General features: G+C 41.6%; 1 protein-coding gene across 5 annotated transcripts in view; it reads left to right on the top strand.

Moving 5' to 3' along the window:
* Nucleotides 1-17,014, top strand: part of shf (Src homology 2 domain containing F) — a 93,728-nt gene that overhangs the window by 16,661 nt on the left and 60,053 nt on the right. The window lies entirely within an intron of this gene.

The raw sequence follows: 17,014 nt of genomic DNA, 5'->3' as shown, positions 1-17,014 counted from the left end.
TTTTTTTTCCTTCTTCTGGAGACAACAATAGCTGTGTGCTACCATAAGAATTCAGCCGAACCACATTCTCCACACAGCTTTGTCAGAGTACACATTCATTCTGTGGCTAAATGAGCACAGCAATGACAAAGAACAAAGAATGTGCAGAGAGGGAAAAGAAAATGATGAAAAACGTGGAGAAAACAAAACATGTGGCGGTTGTTTTTCTCTCCTACACAGACCTATGAAAAGAATGCTTCAGAAAAATGTTTACAAATGTCAGACCTCAAATGGATGTTTCTGGAATTCGGATGACTACAAGATCAGTATCACTATTTAGACTTTTGATATACTGACATAGTCATAACGTCTACCATATAACAGTACCTTTCACCCTCCAGCATGTATTGTAATATTATGAACACATATACACCCACTTGCTCCCATTGCTCCCACAAAGACAGGACATGAATGTCTCTGTCCCTCCTCAGCAATTTCCTTTTAATGGGCCTCCAGACAATCTCTTGTTTTCATCTGTCTTACTGGTTTGACCTCTGGCCCAGTCATTGCCTAAGCTGAGTACAAAATCCTATGATTTATTGGCTCTCTCAGGTGGAGGAAAAAAAATCTGAACAGGCCCTCTGCAGTATCACTTGAATCTTGAGCTTTTTCCAAGTTTTTCTGTGCTTACAAAATTAAACTTGACACAGCTCTGCATTTGGTTGTATTACATTTGGCAGCAATTGTTCATTTGATCTGATGAAGTCTTCTTTTCTTTTTTTTTTTGTTTCTGGTTACTCTTATCTTTGAAACCTTTGGTAGTGTTGTTTTCAGGCTCCTTACTTTTATCCATCATATCTATTGATCACCAGTTCTTGTTATTTTCTGCTGTTTTGACTGAGCTGGCAGGGTGTTGTTTTTAAAGTAGAGCTCTTAGTGGATGTCTTTAGCTCTGCTGTCATCCTTTTAGTATTCTTAATCATCCATGGATTTATTCCCTAATGATGGATGGATAGTCTCACAAGCATTTAATAATAAGTTTAATTTAAAATGTATGGATGCACAAACTTCTATTTTTGAGCGGGGGGGATATTGATATGTGATAGTGGCACCTGCAAACAGGGTGATTATGTGACTGTCAAAGCCATATTGATGATGACTAATTGAATGATGAATAATTAAGACTTGGTTAAATGCATTTGAGTAACACTGGGTTTTTGTTTTTCTATAATTGATTCTCTTTATGTATCTGTAGTAGAAGCTGTTTTTCAGCAATACCTTCCTACAAATTCACACACTTGCACACATTCACACTTGGGTGCTGCTGAGGTCAGCCCCACTTGTGTAGTTGTGGGTTAAATGCTTTGCTCAAGGGTACCTCAATGATTTAACGAGGGTCAGGTGCTGCTCTTCCTCTCTCTCTCTCTCTCTCTCCCCCCCCCTCACTGTGCATGGCCGGATTCTTCCAGAGCAATCGCTGCATATCTCATTCTGACAGTGTACTGGTCAGGCAGAAGTGCATGCTCAGAATTTAGTAGGCAAAAGCAGGAGAGAGAGAGGAGCTGCTGCGGTGTAGCCAAGAGAGGACCTCAGCACTTGTGAAGCAAGAGGCTTGCATCTTCCTCTCTGTCTCATTCTGTCACTATTCCTCCCTCTCATCTCTTTTCTCGTTCACTCTCCGGACAACAGTTTTGTTTTGCTCACTGACGACCTGCTCTGTTAACAATACTTGAGTTTTCTTCAGCTCTCACAATGTCAGTTGTAGATAGAGCTGAAGCTCTAACAGTCTCTTCTCAGCTTTTGCTTTCACAGATGGGTGCCGATGAACACCAAACCCCAAACATGCCAACACATCAGAAACTTTACTATTTATGGCTGTCAAAGCAAGTTTTTAATTTACCGCCAGCCCAATTCATGCCTTCTATAAAACGGTTAGTCGACCTCCTCGTAAACGAACTTTAACTGTCTCAACTTGTAAAATTCAGCGTGTGTGTAAAAGATAGTTTCTTCTAAAAAGTGTTTGCAGTTAAAGCTAAGAAGTAGACTGAAAATAGATCAGTCTTTTTTAGTGCCTTCACAGACAACCTTTAGGTTTCAACTTTCAACCAAGATTTACTTTGAACTGCTGACACAACAAGTTTGTTTTTGCTCTCCCAAGTTTTTAAAAATGATTTCCTGATCCATCACAGTAATTTATTATTCATTGTATATATATATGAATCTTACATATCACCAAGATTTCCATGATTTTTGACACATGCAGAAGCACTTCCATGTCAAAAAACTCTTGGAACTGGGTACCTCAGATTAGTATCTTTAGTGTTGTGTAATCACTTGTGGTTTTGCACTGCACTTAGCAGAGATTTGGTGGTGATCAGACAAGATCTGCTCTGTAAAGCAATAGTGTGACTAAGCTGTTCCATAACAATCTCATTTACATACCACATGAAAGGTAATTCTATAGAGAAAATTGAGGCAACATGTTTTAGTTTTATTAAGAAAGTTGCAGTGAGGGTTTAGAGCCTCAATTAAATCTTTGCTTTATTAGTTCCAAAATCTGCAGCTGCTGAGTCAAATCACCTTACATGAGAGAAGATTATTCCTTGTAAAAACCATCAGACACTGGATGTGCAGGATAGCAAACTGACTGAAGGTCTTTTCTTTCTAAACCTTAGGGTCAGTTATTTCAATGTCTACAATAATTCTGCTTGTGACGTAAGTACTTTCTGTACAAGCATGTGACATCATTGTTAACAGCAAGTATGAGGTCAAGTCTCATATGCTAATGAGAAAAGCCTTTTCACACTACTCACCTTTCTCCCTTGCATTTTGCATTTTATGAGCCATTGCAACGTCATGTGTGAAACAACCTGGTTGATTATTAAGCTTTATCATCTTTTTACTGCAAGCAGTGTGATCAAATAGTGAGTGAAAGAGCATTTTCTGTAGAGGTGAGTGAGCGGATATGATTGTGGCCACTGGCCATAAACAGCCAATCGGATGTTTGCATGTGCTGTCTCTAGACACTGATGTGATTCTCTTCATTGAACTTTATTCTGCTTAGAACACAGTGACCGATTTGTATGTTGTGTAACCGCATGTTGTAAAAGATCACATGTTTTTAAAGGAGTGTAAAGTTAAATTGTGTAGAAACCGGATGTGCTATTTCGAAGATACAATTATAATTCCTTGATTACACAACATTCACACCTTAAACACAAACACACACATACGACCACATAGTGAGAGGTGTGGCGTGTAAGGCCCGAGGCAAAAAGTGCCACAGCTGTTTACATAACAGAGTGTGCACTCCTGCTGTGGGTTTGTGCGTGTGTTTGTCGGCATGCACGCCATTGTGCACGTTTACGCGACTGTGTGTGTGTGAGCTAAACAGGCTGGCGCTCGTGCCAGTATGTGTGTGCTGTGTGCTCCATGTCTCTCTCTCTCCCAAGAGCCATCCTTAGTGAGGTTGAGCTGCCTGATTTATGGGCCTGCTGGAGGGACATGTCACGACTTCCTTAACCTGAAAAGCCAGCCCCACCCCTCACCCCTCATAAGCTGCTCCGCACTAGCTGCCGGCCGGGGCTTACTGCACCTCCTGCAGTTATGTGAAGACATGTGCACAGCCACTCTGTCTTTATAACATTTCCTGCATGTGTGTGTGTGTTTCCAGAGTGCCTCGAATGTTTGTCATGTCTACACGCGTTAGCCATTACATGTGCTATCTTTGTTTCCATGTAAGTCTGTCGAACGTGTGTGTGTGAGCCTGAGAGAGGAGGTTTGTTTCTTCCCTTCCTTTTCAGCTGGTGTTCTGGCATGTTGAGTTATTGTATTGAAGGTGTGTATCTTGTGCTGTAGTTGGGTGTATGTATTTTAAGTGCAAGGTTGCGCCAGATTTCACACTTACTCATAACCTTCTTTCTGTATCTTGTCGTCTCTTTCACACATATAAATACACACAGATATGTTCACAGTGACCCACACACACACACACACACACCTCCTCAGCTGTCAGCTTGGCCATTCCCTGCATACCTCAACACAAGCAGCAGCACCTAATCACAGGAGGAGCTGTTGGAAACAAAGCTAGCATCAACTTTTGCGATGTTACTTTATCTGCTCCACTTGACTCTGTTCCCTCGTACATTGTTGTAGCTGTTGAGACTTGTTACACTGACAAGTACAAGGGGCTGGGCTAGTACTGCCATTTCTCAGTGAAGACACAGTCATCCTTATACTCCCCAGTCAGTCAGTCAGCAGTCAGTCAGACGACCATGTGAGAGTTTTCCCACAGTGCAGAAGAGGCCTGTTGTACAAACAACTTGCATGATTGAGCTCTCCCAAAACAAACACACTCCAGTCCAGTCCACTTGCCAGTCCTCAAGCTATAGCAACGCCACCCCACCTAAAGTGTGAGTGTGTGTGTGTGTGTGTGTGTGTGTGTGTGTGTGTGTGTGGGGTGGGTTATCGGACAAAAATAACCCCTCTGGTGTGAAATATTTAACGCCATTGGTGAATTTATTACACACTGTGTCAAAGTTGTAACCTCAATTTCTCCTCATCCCGTCTTTCAGGTCATGCTCAGTCATTTAGCGGCAGGAGAGTTGTGCAACAGGGCCAGAACGCCTGCGGGGAAAAAACCTTGATATTTTCCATAATGGTTGACTCACAGTAGATGGGTGATCGCTATTTCTCTTTCTCTCTGTCTGAGAAATGTGCTGGGAAATGTCTCCCGGCACTGGCACCTCCTGTACCACACTCCCAGTGATGTGGAGACAAGCATCCAGTGCCAAGGAGATGAGTCATTAGCAATGGAGTTGATTATTTCAATTACTCATGATAGTGCGGCACTAAGCCCCCTGTTGGCTCTACAGGATAAATGCCAGGAATATTACCAATTTGGCAATGGCCTGAGTGGATGAGGGAGCACATTTAGAGGTGGGGACTCTGAGAGAGAGAGAGAGAGAGAGAGAGAGAGAGAGAGAGAGAGAGAGAGAGATGCTGAGGGGAGATTAAGGCAGAGAAATGAAAGCAGAACTGAATATAAAGACTTGAGAGTGAAAAGACAGAGACCTATGAGAGAGACCTAGAGGCAGAGACGGGGGGAACAAATTCATATTACAGCACCCGTGGGTTAGTTTGTGGGGACAGTTTAAGAGGAAAGAATGGAGGCATGGTGTGCTGAATGGTTTCAATCTCCTCCTCATTCGCTCACAAGAGTGAAAACTCGCCCCAGGCAATGGCAGGTACATGTGGCGGCATATTTCCTGGCCTGCAACCCTGCTTTTATTGCCCCAAGCTGTAACTTGAGGAATATCCAGAGCATGTACCGACAGTGGCACCTCCACAAAGGTCAATTTTTCTTTTTTTCCAAACTTCAGGAAATATTTCATATTAGTATGGGTATTGTGATTTAGTATGTTGTTAGTATACAATACTTTTGCAGTTATCCTCTCATGTTTGGTTTTGTTTTGTTTTCAATCACATCTGCCTCAGCGCATTTGAAAGGTTGCTTAAGAATTACCTCAGAAACACATTTATGCATTACCGCAGCTGATTATAGGCAGCTATAAATAAGCATGGACTGCAAGGCCAGTGGCTGAAAACTGGACTGGGAAGTGAATAATTAACACCCTCCTCCCTCCTCTCACGCCTCACAACAACTATTTTTTAAGGGTATTTAGGCCATACAGTCAAGTCACAGCAGCTCAAATCTTTATTATGACACCACCGTTTATACTCTTTCTTTTTTTTTGTTATTCAGACTAAAGAATTAATAACATTTATATGGTTCTCATACAGTAACAAATATAATGTTGAGAACAATTTAGTGAAAGGAAAAAAAGCAAAAAAAAAAAAAAAAGGAGCTGAATCCATGGAGCCAACAAGTTGTGACAGACATGAGATGAACCCACGATGTGGGAGTTTCCATGCACAAGTCACTGCTTAGTGTTTAGCAGGAAATGTTTTTAAGGTCACTGACATACAGATCATTTGAACGGCTGAGTTCACAGCGTCCTCCACATAAGCCAACTTGACCAGACATCCAAAACTTGAAATCGCATCAAAAATAATTAAAACCGGAAAACTGAGATTATTATGTATTAGCTAGACAAATAATGGAGAGCTGAGAGCTGCTAAATGACCATGGAAGTCATGCTAGTCATAGTGTCACAGTAGGCTCTATATTTACCATGTGTGTTTGGGCTGTAATCAAGACTTGCTGATACATGCCTCGGGAGTGATGATGACTTTTGTTTCCTCAGTTGACTGATGACACAGCTCAAGAATAGTGCAAGTACATTTGGGTGTCTGCTGTAGGGCTAAGTAAGTTATGGCCACAACGGCAGAGCAATAACTCTCCACATGATAACGTAAGACACCCTGCAACACAGCAGATTATTAAACATCATTGTAGTTTAAAAAAGTAAGTTTGTTTTCCAACACTTAACCTAAGCCTCCCTTTAGGTACAAATAGATGGCCTTAAGTTCCCAAGTAAGTTACATAGCTGCCAAAATCTTATTTAAAAGATTTTCTCTTCAACACAGGGTCTTTGACGCATTTAACAGAAAACAGTGAAGCCGTGTACTCTCCCACCCTGCTCCCTGACTAGTCAGTGCATCTATGGCCCATTCAGTGGTTGCCTTATTTTTTCAGATGCGAGCTACCCACTTATGTCACATCTACATGATCGCATGAGGAATGACTGACAGTTGTTACACACTGATCTGACAGGGTGGCACTGACTGAGGCAAAAACCAGTGCTCCACAATGCCAGAGCTGGTGTCAGGTGATCTTGTTTTTTTCTTTTTTTTTTTTTCTTTTTCTTTTTTTGGCTTGGTGCTATTGTTGGAGCCATATTATTTTAACTTTTAAAAATGGTCTTGTCAAAAAAATGCATTATGTAATGCGAGTAGAGTTGGTTTTTATTTCTAAAGAAACAGGATGGGAACATGATCCCCCTGGAGTGAACCGCAGCTTTCAGAGTGGAGCTGCAGCTTAATCTTAGCTAGTTTGTTAGAAAACTTAATGTTGGCAAATGATAATAAAGATATTAGGTGTTACGATGTTTCACTACATTCTGTTTCATGGCAAGCTGGGGTAAGCTTATTACATAAAAAAAAATAAGTTAATCAGTTTCATGATACAATAAAAATACTCTACTCCTAAAGTTACCTGTAGTTGTAGATTTGTAATTCTTTTGTTGAACCTTGTCCTGGAACAAGCATGACGGAATAATAGAAAAGCTCAAGCAATTTTTGTAACGAAGACATTTAACTTTAAATTTGTGAGGGAATCCTATAATAATTAGGACAAACAAAAGACACTCACTTTGTAAACAAGCATGGTTTGGTTCTTTCCTTGTTTTCCTTGGTTGTTATCAGTAGCCCAGCAGCAAATCTCACCTCATTAACTGTTGTTGTAGGGGAAACTGAACCAATCAAAAAGTTTCAAAGAGCTGAAGAACAGATCTGTAACTTTTATGTGATGCTCACTGGCCAGAACAAGAAAAATGAGGTTGTAGCTGTGTAACTTGTGTTGAAAACCAGTAAAACATTTCCTGGCTAAACTGATGTTTTTAAAATAGTTTTGTGTGTTTCCCTCGCATTGACAGTGACATACAGACCTGCGAGTTATTGCTGTGTGTGTGTGTATGTGTGAATGTGTCTGGCCCACTAGATAATGGCCAGCAGCCTCTGTGGCGTGAAGGGTCATTTGGCGAAGCTGAAGAGCGGAAGGTGTAGGAGACGGGAGGAAAGGGGAAGAGCAGGAAGACTGACGACTTATTGATGAAATGAGAAATCTCAAGCTCCAGCCTGATAACCTCCCTCCCCCTCACTTAGCGATGAATGTCGCCCAGCACTGGGGCTCAAACAACCCACACCCAGCTTTGTGCATGGCTTTGGTGCTGGACAGATGTCAATATATTTGACATTTCTTCTGGATATTGACACATGCAATACTGGTTAGAGTGATTATTTTACCTGCCATCATTATAAACAGTTTGTTCTTTCAAAAGTGCACAGTCATAGCATAGGATAAGCTTTGTGATTTTTTTTTTTTTATTTATTTTTTTTTTTACTATGGCTACACACATCAGCACCATAACCACAATTAATGTAAAATCCCACTGTGCCAGGATTTTATATCATTGTGAAGGATAATTAAAAGAATGGCCAATTTTTTGACAGTCAATTAATTGTTTCAGTGAATTTCTCATTCTCAGCTTCCTGCTTCTCCAATGTGAATGTTTGCTGCTTTTCTCTGTTTTATGTAATTGTCAATTTAATAACTTTGGGTTTTGGACTATTGGTTGGACAAGATAAAACATTTGAAGACATTACTTTGGGCTGTGGGAAACTGTTTTGAGATTAATTGATGATTAATTGTGAAAATAATCTGCATATTAATAAATATTCTGCTGCTTTTAATTAAAACATGATCAAGCAGCTCTAAATCACCCATCACATGAGTCCAAAGCTTGCAACAGCTGGTTGATAGAGCCAAGCAGGTTGGTGTAATGGAAATAAGGAGGCAGTGTGACTACCACAGTGCAGTTCTACTGTGGAAAAAACACTCCTATCACAACTACTGCATATCCTTTCTCTGAGGCTGGCAGTGGAACTGTGTTTGGTGCTTCCCCATGTAAAATGCACAGGTTACAACTTGTAGAAAGCTATCATACATTTTTGTTTTCCTCCCTGTTTTAGCTTCATTTGAAAGATTGATTTATCTCTCGTTCTTTCCATCTACCACACCTCCTTCCACCATAACTCACCGCCTTCCCCCATGTGGGATGAACATCATTAAACGGAGAGACCTTTAGTCGCAGAGAGCATCCTTGCATTTGAACATATTCAGCAGCAGTTGGGCAGTCTTTGCAAGAATCATGACCATCTCTTTCCCATTCCTTCTATGGTGAGAATACTTTGTGTTTTGCCTTTTAACAGACTAGCTGAGTGCACATACACACACACACACACACACACACACACACACACACACACACACACAAACAGACACAGACAGAAAACTAGCAGCAGAAGTGAGAGGAAATGGTATGTACTGGCAAGAGCATTCCTGTTGGCCTCTGATATCCCGCTGTGCCCAGCTGTGCCAAGCCGTGCCAAGCCAAGGATGGATACGATGCAGACCCACTATCCATCCGTTACAGCTGAGTATTTAGGGAGGGGTTGGGGTGCAGCGGGGAGGGGGAGGGACTGGGCAGCCACTCTGGCGCAGGTTGGAGGTGCTGAAGTCATTCATTTTAAAGGTATGATTAATGACACCATTAATCCATGTCTGGGCCACTGCAGAGTAGGACAGGGAAGAATTCATACTCACTGCTGGTTACCTGGGGCCTGCATCACACACACATGATCTCTGTTAATACACACATGCACAGATAGAGGCATACACAGTCAGTTGTGCACACAGACACACTTTCCTCTGGGTCATTTGATGTGTCAAGTATCCATTTTCCCGAAACTGATGATGGAACTTCAGACTGTAGTTTGTGTCTTTGTTGCAGGCAGTTACTTAATGGGGGTTACTGGTCTGATTTTACTGGCTGGTGAGAGAGAGACAGACTGAAAGAGAGAGGATCACGGACTTGGTGAATTAGTAATAGACAGGGAGATGGCTGGCACCAGTCTGATTGCAGACCTGTGTGTTTTGGGATGGCTGCAGTCAAATTGGAAAGGAAATCGGGCCTGTTGACATTCTGACTGCGACAGAGAGCATTTTAGGTGTGAGTGTGTGCAAGTGGGCAGCTAGCACTCTGTAGCTGTTGAAGGACATGACAGGAACAGATGGGCAAAAAAAAAAAAAAAAGAAGCCAGACATACATAGGGACACCAAATAGACACTCACAGGGACACAAATGCACAATGTACTGAAAGCAGTACCCAGCATATCAGTATACTGAGTTGTGTCGGGAGTGTGTGAGAATAAGTCATGCATGCACACAAACATGCTTTATTGAATTAATTGAAGAAAAATCTAAGCCATCTTTCCCCATACAGTAAAGGCTGTACAGATTGTCTAACAGGGCTGAAAGTAGAGTTCAGAGCAAGTGCTGGAGTAGACCTCTGTAACCTTATGTTTTGTGACATGCCCACCTGCAGTTTAAGCACTTTGGGATCAATACCTTCAAATTCACCTTGTCCTTGTGTTGTTTGATGAGGCTTTTCCATCATAACCCATGACTAATATTCTCTTTCACACAGAGTCCACTTGTGTCGGACTGTTTGAACTGTTTGTGTTAGGACTATGTAAGGGCTTTGATGAATATTATTGTCATTGACTTTGCATTCAAGCTTTTCTATGAGATAGCCTGGAATGGAATTGGAAATTAAAACCAAAACGACCTCAATATTTTAGGCTTATTTCGTTTAAGACTTTTAACAGTAATGTGTTGGGACCGTGTTTGCCAAGATAAAAAAATGAAATGATGCCATTTGCAGGCAATAGCTATCCCCACAATATGATACGAAATGTTAGTAGGTGAAACAGTGTAATGTCATTGCCTCTGTTTGTTTGTGTTTGTCTGTGTGAACTATAGAGAAGAGCAGTCCGAGGAGACTAGCCTGTTAACTGCTGTTGCAGCATGAGGAATGTAGCTGGGGAAGCCTGTTGACAACAGGGTTGGATGAGGAGGGTTTGAAGAGCCTGCACACAGTGATGAAGCCGTCATCTTAAACCAGCACTGCATCTCTCCACAGAGCATGTCTGTATTGTTCTCTCTCTATCTCTTGTACATAGGCTCTTAACATTTTCTCTTGTCTCCCGCTGTCTGTTTTGTTCTTTCTCCCCCCTTTTTTTTTTTTTTTTTTTTTTTGTCTTAATCATATTGTCTCCCACTATCTATCCACTTCCTCCTGTCTCCATCTATCTTCCATACAATGTTTTTTTTCTGCATTTTCTGCATCTGTCTTTTCCTCCGTGTGTGTGTGTGTGTGTGTGTGTGTGTGTTTGTGATCTTTTCTACAGTCTAGCCAGGAGGCAGTTGTCCTGGACATCCCTGTTTTCACTGTGATAGACTATGGACTAAGCTTTTTTTTATAGGAGTCTTGTTGTCTTGTAAAATAACCCTAAGGTCTTTTTTCTCTCTGGAAGCCAATTTATTGGCGACATTTATTCAGGAATGACCTTCTTGGTTTGTCTTCCAGAGACACTGTTATCTTTCCTTGCAAGGTAATCCCACTGTTATTGTAGCTTGATTTAAGCATTTACCCTTTCCTTTTTTTAACATTGTATACATCTCTGTGCTGAACAAAGAACACACATGTACTGTATGACTGTAATTTGGACAGCGCATCTGCCTGCACCTGCCCTCTGAGTTCCCTCCTCTTTCACAGCTATAAAGGAATGTCATGCTTAAACTTGAGGCAACTAATTAATTAAAATAGTGAACCAGCACCATAAAGGCGCAAGGGAGATTATAACCTTATCAGAGTATGTCAAGTGTGCGTTCCAAGATTCGAGATCCAATTAGGCAGATGGATGGTTATAGCATAACACACTCTCCTGTGCATACATTCCCACCCAAGTGGTGTATTCTAGGCCTGATTTTTTTTCTTTTCCTTTTTGGAGGTTTCCACTGCCAAAAGACAAGAATGCATTAAAATGGATAACTTTGAAAGAGGCATTTAAAGACAACACAAACAAATTTTCAGATGAACTGTGTGTATTGTTTGTCCAATGCTTAAGAAAGGCCTTGAGAGTCTTTGGCAATAATCACTGTTGCTTCAATGAATATAAAATGGATATTCTTCACACAGGCAATCTGTGACCTTTTCCCCTCATTACTTATTCCATCAAGAGGGTAATTACTCATTGGAAAGGCTGATATTTTTCCTTGCAGGAAAAATACAGATGTGTATATCTTTAATTTGACTCCCTCTGTCTCTCTCTCTCCTAAACCCCTATCTCTCCCATTGTCTCCCGCCCTACTGTCTTTGTTTGCATCACATCTTATCAATCACGGAGTGCGATCACCGATGCAGCGCGGTGAGGTGCTGGGTCTGCCTGGGGCCCGGCTTGTGGGTTTGGGTTGTAATAGGTTGGTGCAGCCTGTTAATTTGATACGGTGTGTGGCCGAGGAGCCTCATTAGGGACAACAGCTCACAGAGAGAGACTGGGCTCTCCATCACCACCAGGATATCACTGGCAAGAGCAAAATGGGATGGAGGCAATGAGAGAGGAAGGAGATGGAGGAAGAGAAGAGAACGACAGATAATTTGGAGAGAGGATGAAAGTGAAGGATAAGAGACTACTGTCCTGTTAGCATCAGAGCGGCATGGGTCAGTGGTGAAGGGAATGAGGACAGACAGAGGAAGAGTATCAACAGACCAGAAATAAGCAAATAGCCTCTTTTCAGAGTAGACTTTCAGCAATGTTTTTTTTTCCCCCAGAATAGTTTACCTACCTATTTAGACTAGCATAAATCTTTGTGATATGAAAGTCAGAAACTATACTCAATGCTGTCATTCATCCACTGTTTTTGTTTTCAGCTGCATCACTGGTAAGGACAGTGAGTATGGGAGACTGAGAATTTGTGACAGCAAAAAAGCGAAAGCAAAAGTCCAGGAATGCTATCGCCATTCGACCAGAATGGATAGAAAGACGGAGGTGGAGAATAAAAAAAAAAAAAAAAGAATGGGGAAACAAATAAGATGACAGAGGGAGCCGAGAGGCAGAGAATGAGATAGTTCAGCGAGAGAGGTTCATTTCCATCCGAGCATTGCATTTTCCTCACCTGCTGTGTGCATCGGTGTGGTCTCACTCTCCGTGGCACTGAATGAGATGAGATGCAGGCGTGGACAGAGTGAATTATTAATGTAAAGATCTCCTTCTCCAACAAATCCAATAAGTTGCCTATGATGTGGCTGTCAGAAAGATTGGTAGCTTGGATTAGGGAAACTCCTGGATCAGGTGGCGCCATGAGTTCTCCTCCCTGGGTAATTGACTCGTGCACAGTATTGACTTTCTGGTCATGGTGATTAACGGAGCCCAAGCCAGAATGGAGCCCAGAGTCTGGCTCCTCCAGTTGGCCCACTGGACCTCACAGCAAGCCTTCCCTGGATGACCTTTGTGCACTGCACAGAGCCGTGGTTAACCCCCAGCTCAGTGATCTGGAAATACTGATCGCTGTATTGATGTGGAACAGTGGATATTGAGAGCTACTGGTTTTCTCTTTCACTTTCTTTTGCCTCTTCTGCTTTGCTGTTCTGTTGCTCTCTTCCACTTTCTGTCTATGTCTGGCTTTTACAGGAAATTCAGGCTTCAAAAAGAATTGGATGATTTTAAACTTTTTTGTAACTTAACTGATTTCCTTCTGGCAAGTCATAAGACACCCTTTGTTATAAGTATTCACTCAGCTGCGGCGGTGTGTTTCTCCATCAATGTAGAGCACCCAGTGAAACTGTTGGCTCAGATGGCTCAGATGTAAATGTCGGAGTAAAGAGAAGCTGTGATAGAGGCCGCTTAAAACTGCTTTGAATAAATGACGATATGGTAAATAATGATGTGGTAACAAACCACCAGCAACCAAGGGTTCCTACACCTGCTTCAATGATGTAGTCTTGTCCTACCCTCTTCACATGTTATTCACATAGCATAACTTTGATAGAAATGCACTGCTTTTGTTTTCTCAACCATCTAGAGATTTGATTAAAACTTGTGCAACATATGGATAGAGACATACTACTTTCTGTCTACTGTGTATGGAATGAATCATGTCTTGAGTGACTGGTCTGTGTTGGCTGGTCTGAACTTGAGGCACAGGGGAAGATGATGAGAGAATGCTAAATAGACAAAAAAAATATATGGGGGAAAAATCACGATAAGAAAGTGAGTCAGTGAAAGAAAGTAGGGAAGGGCAGACTTGTGGTTTTCAGTGGAGTGTAAATGTACCTAAGAGAAATTCAGCAGGTGACCTCTGTTCATGTGGGACTTCAGGGGTTCACCACAGGGAATGAAGCAGGGTGGCTGACCTGGACCTGGAGTCTCTGTTGTGGACATTTAGAGTTTTTGATTGCATTGGTTCATGCCTTCAGAATACAGAACTGCTATTGATTTTTGCAGGGGATACACAACCGAGAAGGACATTGGCCTTTTTTGAGATTACTGTGTTTTCTTCTAGACACCTGATGTGACAAAATAAATCATCAATCATTTTTGAAAAAAGAAGTGGAGAGAGTTTTGCTGGACAACCTGTTTCCCAATGTCAAATAAACATGTTTTTGTACTTCTTGTGGTACTTTAAAGCTGGAGAAAGACATACAGGACTAATTATGGTAATGCTGGCTGAAATCACTATGTTATTTGATTAGCTGACTGCAATGTGTATAGTATATTAGCATCAAAATTCATGGTTGACCTTGGAAAAAGTAGTTCATTAACATACAAGTTTTCTCAGTTGGAGATGGATCTGTTGTCATGTTCAAGTGTAAAAATCTAGTGGGTGGACTGTGAATGATGAATGATATACATACTGTATTCTCTATGCTTCAGCACATTATTTTGAAAAGCTCTGCTGCTGCATGAAAACATTGAACCTTGCGAAAGAGAAATACTGAGAATATACTTGGCAACTTTGGTGAATCCAAATGGCAGAGAAACTACTGGAACTTTTATCATCCTTTGTCATCCAGAAGCTGTGATCCAAGGCATCAGTAAACTTCCACAGTGTGCTTATGTTTTCCGGTCTGAGCGAGCTGTAATGCTTAGTACTGAAGCCTTACTTGACATTCATACAGTTAAATCTTCCTCTCAAACTTTGGGAATTCACTACAATCGCACACTCCTCAGCACCAAGCTCCACTGGGAATGTCAGAGTTACAAACCCCGGCAGCTTGAGTCAAAGCATTGCTCAGTTTATTTTCCTCACCCAGATTATTCATGGCAGTTCAGGTATTTGAATTAGTGCCCCACTGATCACATGCTTGTGTCTAAAACAAACATAAGAGTCAACCTCCAAACTGCCTCCCACTGTGTGCTCATGTAATTGGTGGTTTGGACGTAAAAAACATCAGTCTGACATTCAGAAAGTATGTGTCCTTGTCTTCAGCCAGACATGTCATCTGTGGTCTGACTCATCCTCTGAAGAAACATGGCACCCTGTCACATTACTGTAGGCTAACCACTGAGCAAAGCAAGGCTACACGCATACACACACTCAAATATTTCCCAACATTTCCTTTAACCTTCTTGGCGTCATTTGGTGCAAGTTAGTGACAGTCGCTGCTGAGTAATCAGATCCACAAACATGTGCACAGAACATCTGAGTCACATAAATCTGTACACTTGTTTACATGCTTAAACACAATAGCCTGTTATAATTTGTCATACTGTATTATTCTCTTCAGAAATGTGAAGCTTGGCTCTCAGTGTGCAAATTTTGACTTTGGGTAAAACAATGTGAGAGGTTGAGAAATGTTACGTCAATGCTTGATCGGCAATCAGTTTCGTGTTTTAAACCTTATCTTATCCTGTAGCATCTTGTCTGAAAATAGCTGTCGATGATGTTATAAGGTGGTGACAGCTCTTTGGACATGAATGTGCTGTCCACCTACGCAGATGTTGTTGTTGGCTTCCTGCTTTGTAATCAGAGCCACACATTAGAAAGCTTGGACAATAGCTGGAAAGATTTTAAACTAAATTTAACATCTGCATACCCTCCAATCTTCTGTTACTCTAAATGGGCTCATCTGGAACACTGGGGCAAATCCAATATTAGACAGATGCAGTAAGCCCACAGATATACACACCCGCCAATACCCACCTGTCATTCTGCACCATTTACCTTCAAATATTTATATTCAACATGAATCTCTTTAGTTTGCCAAAAGAAAAAAAAAAACAATGTAAGATATGTTTTTTTCTTCGCTAGAGACACATCAGGCCTTGCTGCAACACACCCATACAAACAACCAAAACACCAAACATAGAATGCCACATCATGTCCTCCATTAATGTCAAAGTATATTTGTCTTGAGTGCTGTCAGCCCGCATTATGGTTGGACTCATGCGTCGCTCAGACACCGGTTGCCGTGAAAAGCATATAAAGCTTTTGGGGGTGAGGGAGGATAACTTGCAATAAATATTGTAGAATCTCAGCTGGTGATATTTCCGCTTTTCAGGCCTTCCTGAGAGCCACAGGAAATCCTCCGTCCTTTTAAGAGCGGCTTTACTGTGACTGTGCACCAGCCACCGGTCAATCAGTTAGGACCGAGTGGACGCATCATGCGCAGCAACGTGTGTGGGGAAAATGACATCCAGTTCACGAGCATCAATTTGCATTTTACACACATCAGTGTGTTTTGGGTAATGACTGCAGACAAGATGGCTGACGTGTCTGCATGTCCATATACATACTGTCTGTTTTTTTTCCACATATGCAGGCACATCATCATTGCACTCACGGTAATGACTACCGACAGCATATGAACGTCTGTTTTTGGTTTGTCCCCTATGCACACAGAGGAAGGAAACCTCTTCTCAGTGCTGTTCTCTGCAGGCAGTAATATCATTATCAGGCCTCAGATCTCATTAAGCCCAAGCAGATGTGGCAGACAAAGAGATGTGTTGCTTACACAAGGCAGCAGGTGAATTACAGAGGCGAGTGCTTTGTGTTGTGTGATAGTGACAATAGCACCGGACTTTATGTCGCATCTTTGCTTGTGTGCATTACTGTGGGTGATGTAGGTAGTTTTTATCTCCTGGACAAGTCTACTGCTGGCAGTTCTGGGTCTGCTGGTAGAGTGCTGTGTTTCGATGATGGTGTGTATGTCTTTCTTTATGTGTCCCAACACAGCTAACCTACACACAAGCCCATATTCTGCTGACTGACCTGGGACATTTCTTATCTCTTAAAACTTAATACATATATAATATAAGTACGTTTTCAAGTTAAAACTATGGTTGGAAAAGTGGAAAATGAGTTTTGAAAGTAAGATTTGAATGTCCATTTTAACGGCTTTTTATGAACACACCTTGTGGAAATGAAGCACATATCTTCCAGGGATTAAA

Source organism: Seriola dumerili, unplaced genomic scaffold (assembly GCF_002260705.1).
Source record: "Seriola dumerili isolate Sdu_G_001 unplaced genomic scaffold, Sdu_1.0 BDQW01000003.1, whole genome shotgun sequence".
NCBI lineage: Eukaryota > Metazoa > Chordata > Actinopteri > Carangiformes > Carangidae > Seriola > Seriola dumerili.
Note: the sequence above shows the minus strand (reverse complement) of the source record. Positions and strands in the feature narration are given on the sequence as shown.